The sequence below is a fragment of the Eretmochelys imbricata genome, chromosome 27 (genome assembly GCF_965152235.1).
Source record: "Eretmochelys imbricata isolate rEreImb1 chromosome 27, rEreImb1.hap1, whole genome shotgun sequence".
NCBI lineage: Eukaryota > Metazoa > Chordata > Testudines > Cheloniidae > Eretmochelys > Eretmochelys imbricata.
In genome coordinates this window covers 13,838,457-13,856,498 of record NC_135598.1, presented here as the reverse complement: position 1 = coordinate 13,856,498, position 18,042 = coordinate 13,838,457, and the positions used below count along the sequence as shown (strand labels likewise).

The 18,042-nt window shown below is 49.6% G+C and overlaps 1 long non-coding RNA gene across 3 annotated transcripts; it reads right to left on the bottom strand.

Moving 5' to 3' along the window:
• Positions 1–56: 56 nt before the first annotated feature.
• On the bottom strand, positions 57–13,932 carry LOC144257970 (uncharacterized). 3 transcript variants are annotated; one of them, XR_013344620.1, is made up of 5 exons: positions 13,842–13,932; positions 12,082–12,308; positions 11,176–11,286; positions 10,835–10,933; positions 57–113 (listed from the first exon to the last, which is right to left on the bottom strand). It is a non-coding gene; the product is annotated as an uncharacterized LOC144257970 (long non-coding RNA). The 3 variants fall into 3 exon arrangements; XR_013344619.1 differs by lacking the exon at positions 57–113 and adding an exon at positions 10,324–10,488; XR_013344621.1 differs by lacking the exons at positions 57–113; positions 13,842–13,932 and adding exons at positions 10,324–10,488; positions 13,217–13,676.
• Between the last annotated feature and the right edge of the window lie 4,110 nt (positions 13,933–18,042).

The window sequence follows — 18,042 nt, the reverse complement described above, 5'->3', positions numbered from 1 at the left end:
ACTGAAAAAGCTACGGGTATGAACAGCAATACAATGCTAGGCTACAAGATACAGTGTTAGACAGCCTTACCCTCCTTATGGCTCCTGATATAATGAGAGTTTGCTTGGGAGAGCTGGAAGAGAACAAGATATTAGAGAACAGGCATTTAATACAGTGCACTCAGGGCTGAGAATATTGGTGACCATAAAACAAAATATGTGAAAAGGGGGAAACTTGACAATTTTTTTAAAGATGTCTTTCTAAACTGGTAGCTTATGGCTGGAGTCATTCTGTGTTAATTATGGGACTCGAGCTCAAAAGGTAAGAATAGCAAAGCCATAGGAAGATGCACAGTAAAGCTTTGCTGTTTAGTGGTAGTAGACTATTTGACAATCATGGCCCAGTACCTGAGCTGTTTCTGCTCTGAAAGCCCCTTACAGTGCATGTGCACTGCAGTTCTTTGGGGCAACCAGATCGCTGACCCCAAATGAAGATAGCTGGAGAGGACACTGCTAAGCTGGCTTCAGTTTTTATACAGTCCTGAAGAATTTTAGACATGCTTCAGTGTTTCCACCCAAAGACAGGGTATGTAGAGGAGCAGTGTGGCCTATAGGACAGAGCACTGGACTGGGACTTAGGAGATGTAGTTTCTAGTCCCAGCTCTGCCACTGGCTTCCCATGTGACCTTGGGCAAGTCACACTATACGCCTCAGTTTCCCCATCTGTAAAATGGGGATAATGATACTTTACAAAGGAGGTAAGTAAGAGCTAGGTATTCTTAAATGCATGAGATTTCCCCTTGCTCATTAAGACAGAAAAGTAAACTTATGTGATTTTGTCAACAGTGTATTAAAATCTCAAGTCACCAGACACACACAGAATTTTAAGTTACAGACAAAGCATTGCTGGAAGACATTTTTTACTTTAATCATCCAGCAAGATCTTGTGTCAAGGGTCTATTTCTCCTGCAAACACCTAAGACACAGAAGGCAGCTGTCTCTCCCAACACTGATTTAGGCAGCCTTCATGCCAACAACTGGTACAAAAAATTCTTCAAATCTTGCCTTGGCGAGCAGAAGCTCAACAGTTCTCAACAGAGAGCAACTTTCGGCAGGATTTGGCGTTCTTGCCATTGCAGTACGAACGCAAAGCTGCAGATTGTGGGAACTGAAACTACCACTTCCCTTCTAGCTGCTTTGTTTTTCATTTAATTGTCTAAAACAAGGTATTGAACAGCTATTTATTTTCTAGCTAGTTGTGTGGCTTTGTTTGATAATAAAGTCCCAGTTTTGCAGGGCACACAAGTGCCAGGTGCCATACGGAGGTTGGGCCTACCGTTTCTGACAACGTGTGAGTTAGGGGTAGATCTGAAGTTTTAAGAAGGGAGGAAACACCCAAGCCAGCTCACGTGCAAAGCAGTCGGACGGGCATCAGCTAACGAACTGAAGTCTTGGGTATTTGACTGTTAAAGAAACAGGCTGCTGAGTTTTTTCCCCTACTTGGTTCTAGCTCCCTCCTGTTTCACCATTTGCCTGATCCAAAGTTCACTGAAGTTAATGGGAGTATTTCTGTTGACTTCAGTGAGCCTTGGATGAAGATCTGTATGAATCTCTGACATACACAAAAGTACAGGGGTAAAACCCCAGGAGACACCCAGAACCATCCAAGCTGTACCTATTTTTAAGTTTTACTGAATAAAACATTGCGGCTATCAATTACCTATTCCGAAGCTGCTTTGATATCAGAGCAGCAGGTTCCTCCGTAACTGCACGGAAAGGCTTGAAGAATTTCAGAAGAGCCCCTGCAAACTCTTCTCCAGAAATGCTATTTTGCACCTTTTCAGCCCCACTTTACTTCAGCAACAAGTATTCCCACACTCCAGACAGCGCAGGCAGGAGTTCGTGAGGAAGGGTAACGTTTCCATGAGTGCCTAAGACCCCCATGAGCGATGAGCCTAAGACCCATTTTCAAAAGCAACTTTGGCACCCGACCAGCGTACGGATGAAGCCTTGTACGTTTTCAGAAGCGACTAGAGATTTCAGGTGCCTCCAGCTTTTGGTGCCCCAATGGAAAGCAGGTCAAAGGACCTGTTTTTGAGAAAGCCGCCCACCTTCTGACAGTCAGGCCCCTTTAAGGTGTCTCATGCATGGCCCCGAAAAACTACAAACAACCCAAGTCACTTTTGAAAATCTTGGCCAAAGTCAAGGGAAGTTATGCTTTTAAGTCACTTGGAATTTGGGTAAAATTTTCAGATGTGCCCAAAGTGATTAGCACCCAACCATATGAGTAGGCCCCACAGCTCCTCCATACGTCAGCAGGAGGGATCTCAGACCCTCAACTCCTCACAGTGGAGTTCCAGAAAGGAGGAGGAGTCGTCAGAGAGACCTGTGAACTGACATTAATCCCAGACAACCTTCCATTTCAATTCACCGAAGTGCCACCCACCCCAGTTACAAGGCAGGGGAAGACACACTTCTTTCTGCTTCTGCCTGGGGCAAGGTAACCTGTCTACATGGTGACTGGCTTGTGTAGCCATCACTCACTCTCATTTAACGAGCACAGCTGGTCTGAGCACAGCTGGTCTATGCAACTTTGACATTCCCACACCACCCTTCCCCATCCTCCATTATCCCCGCCCACCCCCACCAACTTTACATCTTGTTCGTCCTTACTCGAGACTGCAGGGAACCGCCCGATACATGTTCGCAAGCTGTCCAGTGCAGGAGGGCCCTGGTCCCAGCGTGGGCAGACCCTGGCTGTTGCCATGACACGCAACATTTAAACGTTATCTACGTCCCGCCAGCAGAGCCTGGCAAGTAAGAGTTGGTGGTTTTGTGGGAAGAGTTTGTGAAGGCTCCCAAGGACCCCACATGCAGCATTCAATCGGGCAGAAACAGTCGGTACAGTGGTGTCTGGGCTGGGAGGGAGAAGACAAGGGGGAAACAGCCTCTCTCAGAATGACTAAACCCAGCTAACAGCAAGTGCGGGCTGCACAGCTTCTGCCGGCAGCCATGCAGGGCTCCTCTGAAGAGGTTTTGACAACTCAGTGGCAGAGCACTTTCTTTGGCATAGCTGAACGTTCCCAGAGGTGCCTCAGGCGTCAAGACCAGATACACTCAACGCCCCCAACCCTAACCACAGGATTACCTCCTCGCACGGAGCAGTGCTGCACAAGGGCCCGACTTCACAAGCGCTTTAGAAGGGGCTGCAAGAGGGCTGGCAAATAAGATAAATGACAATTGAGCACCATGTCTTCCGTGCCGGCTGCTTCTGATGCAGCCCCAAGGTAATCCTACAAGCAGGAGCACGCCACATGGCTGCGATGTCCGAGCAAGCTCCAGCATCAGACTGGGGATTGTTTGAAAGCGCACCGCAGACAGTGAGAAACCCAGGAACAGGCCTGCTAGCCACCACCACCGAGACCTGAAATAGCCTTCGAACCCCAGCTTCTCGGCCCAGCATCCTACTCAGGGAACTGCACGGCTGAACATCGCACTGTCCTGCCACCGGCGTCCCCAGAAGACGGAGCGAGGAGATGTATTTGCCCCTTTATATTTGGTCGTAACCAGAGCCACTTCCACCAGCCCCTGTGTCAGAGCCATTGTTCTTCTGGCCAAAGAGGACTGGACAAGATGCACCCTTTGAAACTCACCAATACAATGAGGCCCTTCATTTGACTCACTTCTGCCCTCTCCCCGAGCAGCTGGGACTGTGCGTGAAGATGCTGACTCGAGAGCGCTCCCAGCCACCCCTAAACTAGAGCAGGGAAGGAGCCGTGCATTGCAATCCAGGCTCCTGCATCAACATGGTGCAGGGAACGCCCCAATGTCCCCTCCGCAGCTCCAGTGACCGGCATGGGGGACAGAAACGGTGCCTGTGCCTGGAGGCTTCTGCTTCTTTCTTGCAGCAGGGCCATTGTCTGTCAGGAGCAGACAAAACTGCAGCACAGACTTAAACCGATCACGCGCCAGCAACACCATGTATTTCCCTCCAGCCATCCAAGAATTGTTTGGCGGGGATCAATACACAGGGGTGCGGGCGTGGATACACAAACAGGATGTGATTAAGCAGGATGCCTCAGGTCTGTAACAATTCACCAGGCTTTCTGGCTAATCCCTTGGCTCTCACACCAATGTTTTGGAGGGCAGGGGGCGTACCCCTGCCCAGCAGAAGTGGTGATCTCCCGCTTGCAAGTTAATTCATTTTATATCACTAATAAAAAGGATTCTTTCCCCATAAAGCCCTGTGTCTGGTATGTGGGTCATGGCCTAAGCCGTCCACTGCAATAATTCTGCAGTGACCAGCGGCTGAAATGTAAACATGTCACTCTTCCTGTGAAGGGAACCTATCTGAAGACAGAATACAGATGAAATGCACAGATTAGGGCAGTGGTTTTCAACACATGCTCTGTCTGCAGACTGTGTCTAAGGAGTCCCGCGAAGAAGACTGAAAACTGACTGGACAGAATACAACTATATACACTGTGCAGACAACAGATTTCCCAAGCTGTCTGCAAATTCCCATGTGACAATTTGCTCTTCACCATATCAGGCATTCAGGTCAGGCACAGGTTGGAATCCAACCCATCCATGGCCAATGTGGGATGAATGGGGGCGGGGAGGGGTTTCAGTCCAGCCCCCCACTGGGACAGGGGTCCACACCAGAAGTGGCACTAATAGCTGGCCCCTTTACTGGCAGGCTCAGCAGAGAGGCCGAAGATAAATGCCGAGATCTGAAGGCCAAAGCGGGCCATTTATGATGTGACCCCTGGAGAGTACAGGCCAGAGAGCGTTCCTAGGCCACAGAGAGGTCAAATCCTGCTACATGCCCAGCATGCTCAATTCCTATGGACTTTGACAAGAGTTGAGGTCACCATTCACCTTGCAGGATAAGGTCCTTAAAGGACCAGGGAGATTAAATATCCCCCTCTAGATGCAGGTTGAGGCGTTTGCAGGGGAAGCACACGCTGCTGCTGGCCTTGTCCTTATCTGTTCTACTGCCAGGATTTTGGTTGATCCAGCCCAGAGTTCACTTTGAAATGAAAGCAGCATTAGCCCTGGCTCAGCATTCTCTGCACTCTTACAATGCAGGGCTGTCTTCATGCTAAGTGAAATCATTATCCAGAGCCACATCACCGGGACCATGCCACTAGCCACACAGGGACAGCTTGGCTAACTGCATAAGATCTGAATTCCAAGGGCAGTCTCCAATTCAGATCACCGATCAGCGTGTTAGGAGACATTACAATACCAGACAATGGTCTGTAAGTGGCAATTACGCTGAGCTGCTATAAGAAGCCATTAGAAACAAGGCAGACACTTGGATTGCCTTTTGCTCTTGCACACACAAACTGTTTGCTGTTCTGAGTAGAGAGGGTGTCTTAGGGAAAACAATCGGGCTTGCTTATCAGACTGTAACTAATAAACAAATGCAAGTGACAGGATGGTCTTTCACGCTCAACAGAGCAAACGCAGTGCCTGCTAAAACAAGCAAAGAGCTGCAAAAAAAAAAAAAACAGTGGCAGGCAGCTGCTTCTAAACCTGGGCACAAACTCAGAACACACTGTGCAGTAACTCGTGTAAGAGGCCCAACAATTCTGGAAGCAAGTGCTACCACCAGGGTAGACAACTTCCTAACCTAGTTATTGAATTGCTGTCTCAGGAGTAGGACAAGAGGCTGCCTGTTACCCGTCTGGTTCCAGGAACAGACAGAACACATCAAGCAGTGTCTAGTTTATGCTTTAAAACTCACATGCTGATGCAATTGCTTTGCTCTTTGCACGTGGAAAGCAGTCAGTGTGTGGCTACGGACCTTGCTTTGGATCCTGACAGCTGCAGAACGTACAGCCGCATGAACATTTCTACGGCATATTCTTCTCTTCGACTTCCTCCCTTTCCACTGTGTTAGATAATAAAGAGATGCAAGGGTATTAACTCCTGGAAAGCTTCCCTGGGACCAGGCGAAGGCCTGTCTGGGTAAAACAGCCTGCATGCTGTGGGACAGGAACACTGACTGAGCTCTCTTTAAGGGATGCTGACACCTTGTGGGAAACGTCGGTAAGTGGTCCCTACACAGACTGCTCTGCTTGCATTCGGCAGACAAGATTTTTCGGAGCAGGCTCAGGGATTTAGACACGTCACCATCCATTAACTGGAGTGTTCAGGTCCCTAGGTCACTTTAGAGACTTCAGCCTCCCCTTGTTCATCTGATCACTATAGAGTCTGCAGAAAACCAGCATCATTGCAGCAGCTTCAGAGCGTATCCACTTCTGGTGGCATCCCTCAGTTGAAGGCAGAGTCTTCCAAGGTGTCAGAGTTAGGTTATGCTGGTGATCATGGAGGGAAGGAATCTGACTTACATTAAAGCTCTTGCTGATCAAATGAGTTCTACAAATAAAGGTTTTCCTCAGGAGGCATCAGCTGACTGTGACACACCCCCTGGGTAGAGATAAGGAACAGCTGGATTTTCTAAAGCATCATGTTATGCTTGGGAGGTTAGCGCTGCAATTCGGGCTTAAACAACAGTTTTATGCAGCTCATTGAAAAAATGTTGCCTTGAATGTAACCTTTGGTGCTCTCAATTTCTGTATATTCTACAGCCCTCTAGCCCAACGCTGCCCTCTTCCCAGTATTATCTGAAGTAAAGGTGTATCCTTCCAGCTGTTCCAGATGGGATGGGGTGGAAAACACCAAAACACGACATAATGCCATTCAAGAGGGTCGCCTCCTCTGGGCTCCCGTGTTATGATCTGGACACCCGCTCTCAGAAAAGGAAACACAGTAGAAATAGGTGGAGTTCAGAGATAGTCAAGAGAAAAAACAATTAGAAACCTGGAGATACTTTCCTATGAAGAGCGGGTGGAAAGGCTGGGGTTGTTTAGTTCAGAGGTAGCTCACAAAAGCTTATGCTCAAATAAATTGGTTAGTCTCTAAGGTGCCACAAGTACTCCTTTTCTTTTTGTGAATACAGACTAACACGGCTGTTACTCTGAAACAAATAAGAGGGGAATGCAACAGAGAAACACCAGGGGCCAGTCAGTAAATTTGAAATGTATCAAATTTAAAACTGGTAAAAGAAATAAGCTGCATGAAAAAAATAGCTAGCCCATGGCACTCACTGCCTGAGGCCAAAAGCTTGATCCAGGACTCAACAGTTAGAAAGGTTTATATGGAAGAGAACATCCACAGACACATTGGTTAGTATTTTAAAACATGGTTAGAAAACACAATCCTCAGGCTTCAGGACAGGACAGCCATTAACTGATAGGGGTCAGGAAAAAACTTCTCCTATACGTGGATGATACCATAATTGTCCATTATAAGGTTTCTAGCACCTTTCTGTGAAGTCTCCTGTCAAAGACAGGATACCAGGCTAGACAGACTGTTGGTAAGATCCAGTGTAGCATAGCAATGCCTATCTTCTTAGGCAAAAGACTGTGAATACAGCTGGCAAAAAGTTACCATATTAGGATAGTTTGCAGCCAGTTAATAAAAACTGACCCTCCTCCCAGCTGCTAATGTTCACACATGCAGTCCCTGTAAAGCAGCAGTGGGCAACCTGCGGCCCATCAGGGTAAGCTGATTGTGGGCCGCAAGACATTTTGTGGACAGTCAATGTCCACAGGCACGGCCCCCTGCAGCTCCCAGTGGCCGCGGTTTGCCATTCCTGGCCAATGGGAGCTGCAGGCCACACAGATGTGGTGACTGCCGCTTCCTCCAGCTCCCATTGGCCGGGAATGGCGAACCGCGGCCACTGGGAGCTACAGGGCGCCATGCCTGTGGACACTGACTGTCCACAAAATGTCTCACTGCCCACAATCAGCTTACCCTGATGGGCCGCAAGTTGCCCACCACTGCTGTAAAGCCTGCAGCTGCAGTTCTTGTCCAATATGCAGAAACTAGAAGTTAGTTTTAGATGCTCAACTTCAATGGAGCCTAACGCTGGCAAGGCTTTAACTTCAGTTACAGCCACTATTGTCAAAGCTTCTAGTACAGCTCCCTCTCTCTGAAGGATTCCCACGTTTCCACGATCCATCCTCACAGCTGGGGCTGTACTGTACCATACTGCTCCTCATCTACACATGGACTCTGCCATTCATGAAATCAGAAGGGCTGGTTCTGTATTGCCGAGTGTTCGTTTACTATGCTTTAAGGGGAAAATGATCGCGTTTGCTGCAAACTGATACCTCCCCTCTCCATGGCAGCTGGCTTTGATAATCTCTCTCTCACTTGCGTAGAAGAGGTGCCCTTTAGCTGTGGCTTTTTGCAGAGGTTCAAATGAAGAAAAACAACTGCTACCGTTCGTCTCTACTCCACCTATGCTGACAGCTCCCTGGAAGGCGCTCTGCCCACACCCCACCAAAACAATGCGTGTGTGTGTGTGAAGTCTCATCTAGAAATATTCCCCCACCCACCCCAACCCCAAGTGTTTTACTGTTTTGTTCACTGACCTCCCCCTCCACCCTAACTGCACGCAACCCTCGAATAACAATGTACACACAGCAGGGTGAGGAGTTCAGCCTCCCTTTGCAGCTTCCAAGAGGTTACACGGAACAGTTTCTACCACCAGTGACCCACCCTCCCCTCTCCTCTTGCTTTCTAGTGTGTGGCTCCAGCAATGGGAAACCTGGAGGTGAGGCATGCTGGGAAGGCAGAGCAGGGAACGGATTATGGCTTAGGACACCGTGTCTGCAGCTTGTCTCTAACACCACGCTGACCATTGTGGTCTAACTGTTCCCTTGTACTCCCCCCATCTGTCTGTCTTACACAGAGCGTGAGCTCTTTTGTTCTGTCTTTGTACAGCACCTCGCACAACGGGAGCCAGGTCTGCGACTGGGGCTCCTAGTGCTGCCATAACACACAAAGTTAACAAGTTTCCCACATGACATAAGCTATGGCTTCAGATAGGGCTTAGATAGAGACCTCACTCACCACCCCACGAGCCAAGTGAGGGGGAAGAAAGACTGTTTCTACTTTGACTGTATCTCCACTGTGTGATGCGATCCACCCTAATGATAATGAACCTGTGGGATGTCTGAGCACTGGGGAGGAAGCAGAAAGATCTAGTCCTGGTGCCCAAGCAGAGCAGACAGGTTCAGAGATGCCCAATATCTTACTGCAATCTTTTTCACCTGAACTGCTGGAGAATGAACATCTGCTCGAGCGTGACAGCAAGACAAGAAGCCAAACAGGAAAGGCAAAGCAGGACTAGTCTTTGGACCCAAAATAACCATCCACTAATCCTTCTGCTCAGAACAGCACAAGAGTCAGAGTATTTTCTTCCCCAAGGCAAAAGAACTGGGGTTTTGTTGGGTATGCGAAAGGGAATGGACAAGATAAAACATCTTCCACCTGGACAATAAACATGATCAACTTCCTTGGAAGGGCAGAACGGTTGTGCTAGAAGGTTTTTGTTCACGCCAGGGCTCAGTCTCTATTCGAGACATCATTTTCTCAAAAGGAAACAGAAGTTTGGCTGCCAACTTGGGGGGGATGGCGGGGCCACATCCCACTGGGTAAAAATGGTATATTCACAAGCTACATGTAACTGCTAGGCCACGCAGACAAGCTCAATAGCTTGTTTATCATTCCTGTGGTGCAAACCCAGTAAGAAAATCCTCTCCCCCTGCACAATACTAATAACCTTTTTAAAATTTCGCCACTAGCGTTCACCTATATCACAATGTGGGCCCAATCCAAAATACAGGGATGTTTGCACTGGGGGGCTTGGGAGGGGGGATTCTAGTTAAGAATTATGTGTTATTCCTCCTCTCCTCCTGTCCTGTTTTTTTTTCTCCAAGAGGCAAAATCATGCAGGTTTCCCTACTAGCTAAATACAAATCGTAAAGCTATTCTCCAGTGAGTACTGCATTCACTCTCTCATAGTTCCTGGGGACTGAGGCTTATCTCCAAAAGCAAACAGACAAACCTAACTTCGAGATGGGAGGAGCTGCCTCTTCAGAGCTGGCGGATAAGGTGTAAATTGTGCAAACTGGTTTTCACACTTCCCACCTGCAAGTGACTTGGCATGGCCCAATCACCACCTATGTGGTAAGGGCGGTGATTAAAACAGTTAACCCCCATGTTGGCAGGAAGTGACACCTGAAATCCAAATAATCCCAGCACATGAAAAACAATGAAGAGTGCTTTTCCTTCCCCACCCCCGCCGGACTGGGCTCTAAGCCTATTTGAATCGGGGCAGACACAGTGCAGCCCACAGATGACTTTATGGACAGACAATCTGGGGGTGCAGCCTTCAGGGACTAGGCAATGGTCCATCGCGAGCGAGGCAGAAAGATACACTACTCACACTGGAACCTGCAATCTCCATGGCCAGCACCGCCCTACTGGTATCAAAGGAGGCAGCGTTTGCTCCATTTTATTCGCGGTAAAAAGCGCCCTTGGCAGCCTGGCCCTTGGCTTGGCCCAACTAGAATTAGAACAGCGAACTCGTCGTGCGTGCGCCTTTGTGGGCAGGGACTCGTCAGGTTCACGAAGAGCCGGGCAGCTCTGTGAGGAAGAGGGTGTGGATTATGGGAAAGATGGCAGCCACATGCAGGAGGCATCACACTTTGAGCACACTGCCCCTTACAACACCCTAGATCCAGCAGATTATTGGCCATTGCATTTCAGTTAGCAGGAATATCTAGAGCCAGGGACAGGGACTACTACTTCAGTGGGATGACCCGAGGGATCCTTTCTCTCTTTGTTGCGGTCTCCGGTCAGCCCCAGGAGAGTCTCTCGTCACCTCCCAAAGTGTAACAACCCATGAGAGAACCCTGTATTGAGTGGCTGACCCTCTCAGCCGGAGCAGTAGCTCCGAAGGACCCAAGGAAAAGGTCACTCTGTCTCTTACCTGCCACACTCCCATTCTTCGGGGTCCTAGTCTCTCTCTTGGTTCCAACATTCACCACTGGTGTGATGCTTCCAGGCAACCGCATCTTTCCCGCTTTCGCTGAAAGGCAACATCGCAAGGCAGTTCAGTTTCAGTTTCCGATGGGCATTGGCACATCCGTGTAAAGGGGAAGGAGAGAGATGCTGTCAATTCCTTCCAGAGAGCATTTGCAAAGAGAAGCAGCATTTGTTTTCCTCTGTATTTATTACACCCACCAAGAGTTTGGTAAACCTCTGGCTGTATTCTGTACATTATTTTTCATTCATAAGTTAAACAACATTGGGTAAAATTTTCACCAGTACCTAGGCTCTTAAGTCCTACTGGTTTTCAAGCCACCTTGGCACAAACGTTGTCCACCGTCCGGTTCTGCAAAAAGGAGACTGAGACTTGGTGCTTGTCTACATGGGGACTTTCTGGAAAGAGAAGACAAATGAAAGGCGTGAAGTTACAGTTAAAGCATCCTGTGTAGACGCTCTCATTCAGAAGTGACGTGGGCTTAATTCACTTTAGCTTAATCTTCCTTCAATGTCCCCACATAGACAAGCTCCAGGAAACGTGTGGCCAGCACCCTGAAGGGCACAGAGGAAACCATACAGGAGCAAGGATCTTCCCAAGTCCCAGCTACACAGAAGCTTTACTTTTTAAACCATGACACCATGCAAAGTTGCACACGAAGCCACACGCCACTAAGCATCCTGAGCAAGGCCCTTGCTCATTCTGGAGGGGACCTCAAGCCAGTGTCATCTCCCCACTTCAGAAGGTTGCGACAATTTCTCCACCAGAATGTGAAGAAATAAAAGGGTGGGAGAGAGGCTGGTCTCAGGGTGGTGGCTCTGGACGGGGACTCAGGAGATCTGGGTTTAATTTGCAGCTCTGTCACTGGGCAACCTCGGGCAAGCCGCTTACTGCCTCTGGGCCTCCCTTCCTCGCCTGTAAAGCGAGGATATTCGTTATTTCTCCCACTCTTTGTCTGTCCGGATTTTGAACTCTTTCGGGAAGAGACTAGTGATGTGTTTCCACAGGGCTGAGCAACTGGAGCCTCTAGACATAAGTGAAATATAAAGTAACAGGGAAAAGAATTTAAACTCCCACAACAGGCAGAAGCAGAAGCAACAGGATGCAAAAGAAATACTTGGCTATGAATTATGAAGATGAAGACCAGACAGGTGTTTAAAGGACGGCTGTAGCCACATGGACATGGGGCTTACCACTGAGAACAGTTTGCAGTTCCGTGGTTATCAGAACTCCAGGCTGAACACCGCCAGACAGGCTGAAATCCTGTTAACACCAGCTCAGCAGGGTCCTTTTGTAGCCTCCCGCCCTCTGCACCTCAGGTGATTAGTGGAAATCCGATGAACCGTACTAGATTCGGTGTAGGCAGAGCAGTCAGCACTCCCAGCATGGCAGGGACAGCAAAGTGCGATCTCTTTCCCAACTGAAAGAAGTTAGAATTAAACAAAAAGCCAATTTGCTTTACAGTCCCGCTTCTGCTGTGAGAGGCAGGGGGTGGGTTTTTGATAGAACTGCCCACCACTCTCCTTGTAAGTCTGCAAATTCCACATAAGCTTGGTTTCACCCCCCTAAAGGGGCATTTCCCTTCCCAACCCAGGAAGCTGCCAGCAGCCCAGTGCTTAGGAGTGACCCAGCAATAAGTCAGCATGTGCATGGAACAGAGGAGCAGATTTCAGTGCATGTGAGGAGGGTTAACGGAGCCAGATTAAATAAGCTCTACTGAAGCTTTGAAAAGCCCCTCAATAAAGGGCAGCTTGAGGAGCTGAACCCCAGTGCTGGGGACCCTGGCACCCAATGTAGCTACTGACAGCAAGCGTAACACTGACATACCCCGGTTGTCGGCAGGTGGGATCGAACCTGGGGCCTCTGGAGTTCAGTGCATGAGCTAATAGCCAGCTGGCTGTTAGCTCAGGCTGTAGAGCAGACTCATCGTCTCTCTCTCTCTCTAAGTGGTCTCGGTGCCACGAGATGGGACAGAGCACCCCACCGAGGAGGTGCGTGGGTTACACAAGCACCGCACGTTTCACAGGTGAGCAGCGAGGCAGTGACGGGTGCAGGCTGTTACTTGCCGTCTAGTGATGCCTACGAGGCCCATACAATAGCAGAGCCCCCCGGGCGGTGGGCCATACAGATCCCTAGGAGGAGACGGCCCCTGCCTCAAAGTCCTTACAGTCCAAACGGATGAGATGGGGTAGGGAAAAGAAAGGTCACTGTCCCCATTTTACAGACGAGGAGCTGAGGCACAAAGGGAGTAAGGCGGGGGGGGGGGGTCACACTAGATGGCCCTTGCGGTCTCTTTTAACCCTACAGGTCTAGGATTCTCCGACTTGCCCACATTCGCTTGGTGAGTCTCTGGCAGTGCTGGGAATTGATCTGCTGAGGCTCATCAGCGCTCTGGACTCTTCAGACTCCCGGGATCACCTCGCTTAGCGCCCCGGCAGGGCGGGGATGAGCCCAGAGCCCGATCGTAGATGGAAGGAAAACGGACTGGGCTGGTTATTCTTACCAAGGGGACGGGTCACATTTGGTGAATTAACCCCTCATAACAAAGACACCTGCACCCCCCCCGCCCCCAAAGCCTGCCACAAAACAGACCCTGGAAGCCACATGCACAAGCCTCCGCCCCAGGGAATGACCAAGGGCTGAGTGGGGGCCGGGCAACGTCCCAGGGAGAGGGAGAGGAGCCCTGGCCAAGGGGTGGCTGGAGCAGTGCCGGCGGGCAGGGCCCACCACGAAGCGGGGACAGAGCTTAGGGTTTTAAATAAAAAGTTATCGGCTTAACAGGGGCGCACAGGTGCAAACTCCACCCCCCATCTGACAGCTGGGTGTGGACAAGCTCCCAGCCCCCGGGGGCCACCTGCTAACCAGCCACCAGGAAGCCCCTGGACTCCCCCCAGAGCCCGCCCCCAGGGAGCCTCTGCACCCCACAAAGAGCCCCCCCCAACCAGCCCCCCACCTGCTGGAGCGGGGCCGGCCTTTGTCTCCGCCGCCTCCTCCCCGCCAGGGCCCGGCCCCGGCCTCACGTGGCCCCAGCGCGAACACCTGGCCAGAAACACAGCTGGGGGGCGGCGCCACAACAAACCACGTGACCGCGCCGCGCCCACCCTGGAGAAGGAGGGAAGCTCCTCCCCCCCCCGGGAGCGGGGGGTTGTTGGAATAGCCCGGGCGGGGCGTCCGGCGCAGGAGGCTTTAAAGGGGGGTGGGGCTTGGCGCAGGGTTGGCTGGAGCAAAGTGGGGGAGGCCCTGGCCTGTGCTGGGGGCTCATGGGCTGGAGCAAGGGGGGGGGGCCCTGGCCTGGGGGCTCAGGGCACAAGCTGGCGCTGCGGGGCTGGGCATCGCCCTGGGGTCCTGGCAGAGCCTGGAGAAGGGAGGATGGGGCCGGGGGCAGCCGCAGTGGGGACGGGCATGGCCCCCTGGCCCAGCAAGTCATTGGCGGGGGGGTATCCCCAGGGGTTATGAGAGCGTGGGACGTTCACAGGGGGCTCTGAAGCCATGGGTCGCTCGCCCAGCTCTGTGACTGGCTGCAGCAGCTGCCTGGCCTGGCTCTGGGCCCCGGAGCCAGCTGTTGTCACCCGAGCGATCTCGCTATAACTTGCCCCACTGGCAGGGTCTGATGCCCGGGAGCTAACCCTGCAAACCTGCGTGGCATGGTGCAGTGGCTAAGGAATTAGGTGTGCCGTGATGCAGCATGGGGCTATAGGGTCAGGGCCATGTTTAGAGCATAATTTCCTTAACGCTAACCAAGGCTTCACCCCCATGGAAGGGAAAATGCTGTATTCTTGGAGGGCTGACATGAGAAACTGTGGTGTATATGCTTCACATCCAGGGAGCTATGCTGAAATATGCTGCTAACACATCTCTGCACACACTGCCCCTTTTGCCTTGCACATGAGGCTGGATTTTACCATCTCTAACCAGCTGGAGGGCCTGAATATTATTTATGAGTGATATATGGAGTGTTGCACTCTCACATGAAGATGCTGCATGACCTAACAAACAGCAACACTGCCAAAGGACCAAGTAACTTGTTTGCAACAGACTAATGGTGCAGCTAGGAGGAATAGGGATGGAAGTAAGAAAACCTACCAACTGGGCTGAATAGCAGCGAAATCTTCCTGAGGGTGAGGTCTGCTAGACTGTAAAGATCCCACCCCTTCCAAATGGAGGTGGCAAAAACACAGCATCTGAGAACTAGAGTATCTCAACTTCACCTCTGCACTGCAGCCAGATACCACAGTGTCATATCTGTAATAATAATCTGCAGATTTGACTACAGGGATCCATCCTGTATTTGCCAGTCAAGATTTCACCTTTATATGTCTTTTTTTCATTTCTTGATGGGAAATATAGCACAGAATGTAGCTGAGTACAGAGAAAAGGGAAGCAAAGGATGGTTTTGAACTGAGGCTTGAGTGGTGGGGAAAGCAGCAGCAGGAGGAGGAGGAGCAGTTATTACTGGTTATTTCTATTTAAGTAGCATCTGCAATGTGATAGATGCTCGCCATACACAGTATGTGTCCCAAAGATCTTAGAGGTAGGAAAAGCCCCAACAAGATCCCTGGTCCCAGATATTGCAAATAACCCTGAATGAGAATCCGAGTATAAATTAAAAGCAAGAGCATTAAACAAGAGCCTGATTTTGTTGATTCGTAGATGTGTTCCTAACCATGCAACTCCCTGCTGCTCAAGAAATCCAGCCTGGAGGAAGATATTTGTTCGCTGCTGGCATGTTGAAGCAACAATGGACGTATCACTGGGGTAGCATCAGGAAGGAGTGTCCATGGCAATACCAGCTGAGAAAGGGCAGCAGGAGGTAGTGCAGAATGCTGCAGGAGTGTGCAAAATATTCAGCTATCCTTCCAGTGTGTCTGGCAATCGAGTGAGAACATCTTCCCCCTAGTGCTTTACTGGGGGTGATGGCAGTCCCCCCCCAATCCAGAGCCCTTTCAACACAAGTGAAAATTGAAGAGCGGGTATATCTGGTCTGACTGGGTGAGAGATATCGCTTCTCCCTTGTAAAGAAATGAGGCAGCTTTGTAGCAAAAGGAGAGGGGTTGAAGTGTGTGTATGTGAAGAGAGGGCTGAGCTGGGCCTGGGCCTTATGAGCCAGGGCATTATCATCTCAAGTTGTAATGAATCCCTGGCTCCCACAATGTGTGTACATGCTTTGTAAGCTACTGTCCACTAGAGGGCAACATTAGACCACCTGATTTATTACATCTCTGTGCACCTATAACCTGCTTCCTCCCAGTAATTAAATGGCAATACGCATAAAATGAGTGGAAAGGGAAAATGAGAGGAAACCAGTCCCGCATTGCAGTGTCTGTCTGTGCTGGGGAGGAGAGCCCAGCACAGAGATGGGGGAACTGGAGCATACCCTGTAGGTCAGCTCTAATTAGACCCTTTAGCGTATTTTCCTTTCCACTTCTGGTTCCCACAGACTTTCTAATTTCTTTTGAGCTGTGCGTCATTTTCTTCTGATTTCTGTGAGACAGCATGACACTTTATTCTTCCTTTAAAGGCAGAGATCCTCCGGGAATCCTATTTACACTCTGAACACTGCCTAAAAGCTCCATTTGGTGCTTGAACATCCTCATCTTCCTGCCATGGATTCTATTAAACCCCTTTTTGTTGCTGCTGCTGCTGTTGAGGGTTAGACAATCCCAGAGAAATCCAGAAACAATAAGATGCTGGCAAAGGTCAAGGTTTCCTCATTCTAAAACCAGCCTTGAGCCATGTAAGCTGTGGCATCCTCTAAGTACTAGCAATGGCAGCTTAAAGTTGTCATGATCCATGTTTAGTCACTTTCCATTACTGTGAATGATAAACAACCTAAGGGGAGGATGGGGCTTTGCATTTCTATAGTGCCTTTCCTCTGAGGATCTCAAAGCTCTTTACGGACATTCATGGTGAAGCCTTTGTGATGTGGGTCACCACCGTCACCCATGTTACTGGGAGACAAACTAAGGGGCAGAGAAAAAGTGACTTGCCCAAGGCTGCACTGTGGCAAGGAGCTAGAACAGAACCCAGGCATCCCGGCTCCAGGGTTTCTCCTACTAACGCTGGTGAGCTAACCACAGAAGGCAGAGGAAAAGCCCAGAGTACTGATTCCCACGCCTCAGCTCTAAGTACTAGGCAACGCATGCCGGCAGGCAGTCCAGAGCAATCTGAGATTCAGATGGACTCATCTGTTAGTACATTGTTTTGACAGTATATGTGGTACTGAAAACAATCTGCAAATCTGCAAAATTTTATTATATCTGGCTTCGGCTACCAAGCCCATGACGACGGCATCTGCTCGCCTTCCAACAGTGCATTAAATGATGTGACTAGCATTTGCCACATGTGGTTCGTTCTTTCTCTCTCTCTCTGTCTCCCTGGGGGGGGGGACAGAGTAAGTGTGGTATGTGCTAAGTGTTTATATTAGCAAAGTCAAGTAGAATAACAGTGCCTTGCACATGCAGTGGAAGGTGGTGAGGTTTGAGATGGTGCTTAAATCCCAGGGGAGTTCGTTTCACAGTCTTGGACTGGCCCAGAGCTCTGAATTTGCATGGACTTTAAACATCATATGCTTTATCAGTGAGGTCATTTCTGAGCCTGTTTTCATGGTACTCAGTTTAACAGGAAAATATTTACATGACACTTTTGTCATTCAACAGGAAGAAATAAACAAGCTGTCTACCTGCCTGCAACCTATATTTATTTTCCCATTAACTACCCATCGCGGTACTAGGAGCAGACCCTTCCTTTGTATTGGAGTGGCTGGCTTTCAATGATACACTCACGTGGGCAGTGACATCATACATATATAAATCCATATATAAATTCCTGGTGTGCCCACACCTTGAATACTGCATGCAGTTCTGGTAACACCATCTCAGAAAAGAGAAAGTACAGAGAAAGGCAACAAAAATGATTGTGGGTATTTAACGGCTTCCCTATGAGGTGAGATTTCAAAGACTGGGACTGTTCTGTTTGGAAAAGAGACGACTAAGGGAGGCTATGATAGCAGTCTATAAAACCGCTGGAGAAAGTGAAGAGGCAATGTTATTTACCCCTTCACATAACAGAAGAATCAGGGGTCACCCAATGAGATTAATAAGTAGCAGGTGTAAAACAAATGTAAGGAAGTACTTCACACAATGCGGTCAGCCTGT